The sequence below is a fragment of the Hyalella azteca genome, unplaced genomic scaffold (genome assembly GCF_000764305.2).
Source record: "Hyalella azteca isolate HAZT.00-mixed unplaced genomic scaffold, Hazt_2.0.2 contig10442, whole genome shotgun sequence".
In the NCBI taxonomy this organism is placed as follows: Eukaryota; Metazoa; Arthropoda; class Malacostraca; order Amphipoda; family Hyalellidae; genus Hyalella; species Hyalella azteca.
In genome coordinates this window covers 245,448-251,447 of record NW_025940483.1, presented here as the reverse complement: position 1 = coordinate 251,447, position 6,000 = coordinate 245,448, and positions in this window count along the sequence as shown.

The following is a 6,000-nucleotide window of genomic DNA, read 5'->3' as shown; positions in this document are numbered from 1 at the left end:
CGCATGTCTGATGGTCGCAGTCGCATGTCTGATGGTCGCAGCCGCATGTCTGATGGTCGCAGCCGCATGTCTGATGGTCGCAGCCGCATGTCTGATGGTCGCAGCCGCATGTCTGATGGTCGCAGTCGCATGTCTGATGGTCGCAGTTGCATGTCTGATGGTCGCAGTCGCATGTCTGATGGCCGCAGTCGCATGTCTGATGGTCGCAGTCGCATGTCTGATGGTCGCAGTCGCATGTCTGATGGTCGCAGTCGCATGTCTGATGGTCGCAGCCGCATGTCTGATGGTCGCAGTCGCATGTCTGATGATCGCAGCCGCATGTCTGATGGCCGCAGTCGCATGTCTGATCGATGGTCATACTGATGGTTCAGTCTCAGCTCGCACTATGACATAGGTTCAGTCTCAGCTCGCACTATTACATGGGTTCAGTCTCAGCTCGCACTATTACATGGGTTCAGTCTCAGCTCGCACTATTACATGGGTTCAGTCTCAGCTCGCACTATGACATGGGTTCAGTCTCAGCTCGCACTATTACATGGGTTCTGTGTCAGCTCGCACTATGACATGGGTTCAGTCTCAGCTCTCACTATTACATGGGTTCAGTCTCAGCTCGCACTATTACATGGGTTCAGTCTCAGCTCTCACTATTACATGGGTTCAGTCTCAGCTCGCACTATTACATGGGTTCAGTCTCAGCTCGCACTGTTATATGGGTTCTGTGTCAGCTCGCATTATTATCAGTAATAATGATCATAGTAACAATAAAAACTATAAGAGACCTCATGAACGGACATGTGTGGAAATAATCGACGCTGAATTTGCTGGATTTAAATGAGGAAGTGGCATGATCATCATGTAGATTTCCGCCTCTCGAATGAACTCCTAAAGTTTCTTGAAGAAAATATGGACGATTCTAAATTTGGAACAAACTTGACACGAGTGGCCGTATCACAATGAAGCATGTCATTGAAAATGGAAATACTTATATCATAAAATGATTTATTGTTATGTAAACAGTTCAATGAGAGGTTGGCACTCTTCATCTCACAAGATCTGACAGTATTCCCAAGCAAATTATCATAAATAAATAGGTATACTTACTAATAACTATAGTAACAAATAATTTTATTAGTTATAATTGTCGCTAGCATGTAATATTTTATTGAATAAATTTAATGCCAATATTAAACGATGGTGAGCTGCTAAACTATTTTGTAGATTTCAGTAGATTTCACCGGAAGAAATTCTTCGAGTCGATATGATGAATTTTCAATTAGGCGAAATTATTATATTAATTGGATCCATGTACGAAGCATTAAATCTTGACAAAACGTACTAGTCTAAAATTCGATGGTTTGTTTAAGGGACTTCTCACAGAGCACCGCCTATTCCTCCATAATTACTGCAACGCTGAGCATTTTTTTCATAACCTTTGTTTATGTTCGTGCGCCCAAACGAGGTCTGTGTTTGGTCGGTTTGCCGTCTCGTTGCGAACATGTTTAAAACGCGTCAGAAACACCCCGCCCACGTGACTCCCTAGCGCAAGAAAAACAAACTCGTTGCTTCTCATTGGCGGGTTCATTTCTTGAAAGGATCGAAAGCTGCTATGTTTAAGTTTAAATGATTGATGAAAACGGGGGCTGCTTAAATGATGGTTCTCGGTTGGTCCACGCTAAATTTAGAACGTGGAGTTAAAAATTGGTAAAGTAACAATTATAATTATTTAAAAGTTTCATTTAAAGTTTAATTTGGCGATAAAAATTCAACTATTAAAATAAAAGGAGCTAAGTAGCCGAACTAAGGCCAGTTAACGGCTGTAATGCTTTTCATATGCCACAAGAATCAACAAGAAAATTCATCACCAAAAAAGGGAATTTGGCTCAGGCTATAAGGTTATTCTAACCTTAACTCTCAATAAATACTATTGAAAAGAGCATTACCTGCACATACGGTTTGAAATTAACAAGTAAGAAACCGAGTGCAGAAAATGAAATCCTTCCTCCCTAAACAAAATACGTTCTGGCAATTCTGGCATGAAGGTCTAAGCAGAACATTAATAATACTAACAAATCTTATTATATTAACATTAATAAAACGGCGGATGATGGTTGCCACAGGACCGCACAAGTCAGGCAGGATAAATTGTAATCATGATGTAACTTGATATTTCGGCAGAATTTTATATCTACTTCGTCATGCAAATAATAATAAGGTGTGTGTAAAGATCCTTCTTGCAGGTCTTTAAGAATCGTGGAGGACAGTAACTGACACGCGGTTTCGTGATAGTTTTTAACCGGTTTCTGAAAATCAATACAAAAAAGCAGTAAATAGAAAGTAACAAAGATAATGACAAAATTCATATTCATCAGTAAATCAAATTAATTATATAGCTAATAATCAAGTCTTACCAAATTACTGGAGGATCGGCATACTTAAACTATTCAGCTGACAGACAGATCGCTTCTAATCGAGTCCGTACAGGTAACATTTGTCTCTGCTCGTCGGCTTAGAAGTAACTAGGAATGTTGCGCTTTAACAGTGTGTATAAATATATCTCTTATCTTTATACAATGCTATAATACCAATTACAAAAATTTACCTTAAAGATACAGAATATTCCGACCCAGTAGTATATTATCGGCTTACTATTTAAAGATAGAGCGACAGAATTTTCAGATACACAAGTATGCTAGCAGATTAGTGGAATATCATCGATGAAAAGGAATATTATATATGGACGAGTTGAAGTTCCCCATCGAAAGACCGTCGAAGGCGCGGCGTTGAAATTGAAAGCGAGGTAAAAACTCGGGGAGCTTTGACAGGCACGCCGGATATCCTCGAGGTTTTTTCCTTCAAAACGAGGGTGTCACCGACGGTAGGAGCGGCCGCGGCCGTCGCCAACCGTCCTAACTTAATGTCATTCATATACTGTCTCATGAGAAAATTTCAACAAATTTTCGAAAAAATAAATTCTTAGTTAAATTGCAAATAACTTTGTACTCAATTACGAGAAAACTTTAAATTTTTTCGAAAAAAAATTCATAGTTTAATAGAGAATAACTCCCTTACTCAATTATGAGAAAACTTTTAATTTTTTCGAAACAACAATTTCTTAGTTTAATTGAGAATAACTTTGTACTTAATCATGAAAAAACTTTCAAATTATTCGAAACATTAAATTCTTAGTTTCATTGAGAAATACTTCCGTATCTTCTCAAGAGAAAACACTTTTTTCGGAAGCATAAATTCTTAGTTACATTGAAAAATAACTTCTTTCGCGTCATCTATGAATTTTCACTCGAAACTATGCTATGAAAAATTTTATCTGTGCATTCAATTATCTGAAGTCGGTCATAAACTTTCACATCAGACGTTATGAACATAATCGATAACCACCGCATAATGTTTCGCACCGCAAACTTTCAATGCCATTGATAAATATTTTTGGTGATTTTCTATCTTGTTTTTAGTAACTTGTCATTCTGATATCTGGCCAGGGCATTCGTGTTCGTTCCGCTGCCGTTCCACCTTTTGCAACAACAAACCAGCTCATTTAACTATACTCTATCAACTGCAATATATACAAAAGGTAAATTTCTCTGGTGATCAATAATATTATAAAACAATCATTTAACCAAGAGATATTTTATTCCATTAATTCAGTATAATCTTAGACAAACGTTATACTGGTATCGAAAGTCATAATAAGGTATAAGGATTTTTTGCAGCAGAATAAGTACATGGCACTTGAAAAACATCAAATTTGGTCATTTACTTGATGCAGTTTCCGTTTCCGTTGGCCGACACCGGCGATCTTTGATGATATGAACAAATGAACGCTTCGTTTTTGCAGTTTTCGCCGCTCAAGATTACATAACAATTGAGGCTCGTCAGGGGCTTTGCCCGCAGTAGCGCCATTCGGATGTACTAATGTGTTTTTCTGTGCAGTTTTTATTCCTTTCAACTGTGATTATTAAGTAAATTGGCTCTTAGAAATAGAGGCCTTTGCAAATTATATCCCAGGGCTCATCGCTTGTAGGTAAAAAAGGCTAATTGAGTTTGAGGGAAGGAAAGGGCGGGTGAAATTAACAGAGATCACCCAATGGGCTCAGCCGGCAGCAGAAACGCCGTACTCAACTCATATAAAATAAATAATTACAATATTATAAATCCAGCAGACAGTCACTTATTTTAAAGTCCTAAACTGAAGTGCTCAATTACAGACGTCGAATTTATGTTCGTCGTAGAACTTGCATTCAACTTAATTAAGGATTTCGCATAGTTCGGTTACTTTGAATAAAGAAATTACCGTTTATATCCATTGTGACTAAAGGTAATATTGGACAAGTTAGACGAAGCTTTACTCCATAAAGGCATCGTTTGAAATTGTTCTTAAAATTTTCCATGATCGAAACGGGGAAAAATTTGATACTCGAAATAAATTTTAAACGAACAGATAGAACCCGTTTTCAATGCAGTTAAAAATAATTCGCAAGTTCTAACATAAAGGATGGGTTAAATTGTAGACATGATATAGTCTTCAACCTACTTTATAATAGAAATAAATTAGATGAGAATTATTATGAACACAATGAGGTATGACTTATGATAATGGTATGGTATGTAGAATGAAAAATATTTATTTTTGAAAATTATAATTGCACGACCGAGCTCGATATTACCTATTATTTTAAAATCCCTCTATTTCAAATTCCGTGAATACTTCTAAAGCTTATGTGAGCTGATTGAAGAAAGAACAGTTAGAACCCACCATTTACGTAGAACATAGAATTTTCATTTTAATCTTGTTTCAAAATTTGGAAACATTTTTCATTTTTAAAATAAAATTTCGATATAATGATTTAAAACCTATATTTCAAATTTTGATCCAATTGTTTACTCCCAATTTATCAATCCCTTCCGATTCTCCCACATAGGAATGAATTTCCAGGTCCGGGCAATATCCCGACACGATAAGTATCCTGGATACGCGCCCCAACAGCATCTACATATTTGCGGTGCCAAGTTTCGAACCCGCACACAAAATTTTACAAACACACATCTAAGATATGTAAATGAAACAAATTTTCCAAACAGGAAGACTTTCTCGTAGATTGTAATATATGAACTAAAAAAATTGAGATATGCATTAGACTTTACCTTCATATGAACTTCAATTTCCATTATGATTACCAGGAATCGTTACCTGGAAATGAAGTTAGTGCACAACTTGTTTCAGACATTCACCCCGCCCTGAAATTGCAGTGTTCGCAGCTCTCAAGTTTCCTTTAAGGACCACAAGCTGTCAGTGTGATATAGCAACTCCCTTTAAATTAATGATACAAATCGATGGTGATCGCCAAGCGAATATTCGGAGTTGCGTCGGCTGGAACAAGCCTTCAATTTTCTTCTTAAAGCGCAACCACTTCCGTACGACTTAGAACAAGTTGCTAAGTGGGCACCTCCTACTAGAGCTTTACAGGGCGGGTGACTCATGAACGAAAATCCTGCGTAATAACTTATAATTATAAAGCATGCTGAAATTGTCTAATAATTCAACGTAAAATTACGGTAAAATCTGAAAGATAAAATCTGAAATCTGAAAGATTTTATCGTAATGCACTAATATTATGCAATTATAATATTATCTACTCTTCAATTATGCAATATGTACTAGTAGAGGTACTATAAAAATTTTTTAAAGATTCGTCTAGAATTATGCAACATATATCAGTAGAGAAACTATCAAATTCTGATGTTTTCCTGAGCGCTTAAACAAAATGTACGATTACAGCGCTAAGGTTCCCACAGCAACAGATACGATTCAACTCAAATTCTTTTGACAAGGTTTTAACGAGCTAACGAAAAAAATTCGTATCCACAAAATTTCAGATCAATTTAATCGGTTGCAAAAACTCTAGAACATTATCGTTTTTACTTAGATTCATATTATTCCAATTTTTGCATGCCGCATAGAATGAAATGTGATTGTTTTATTCT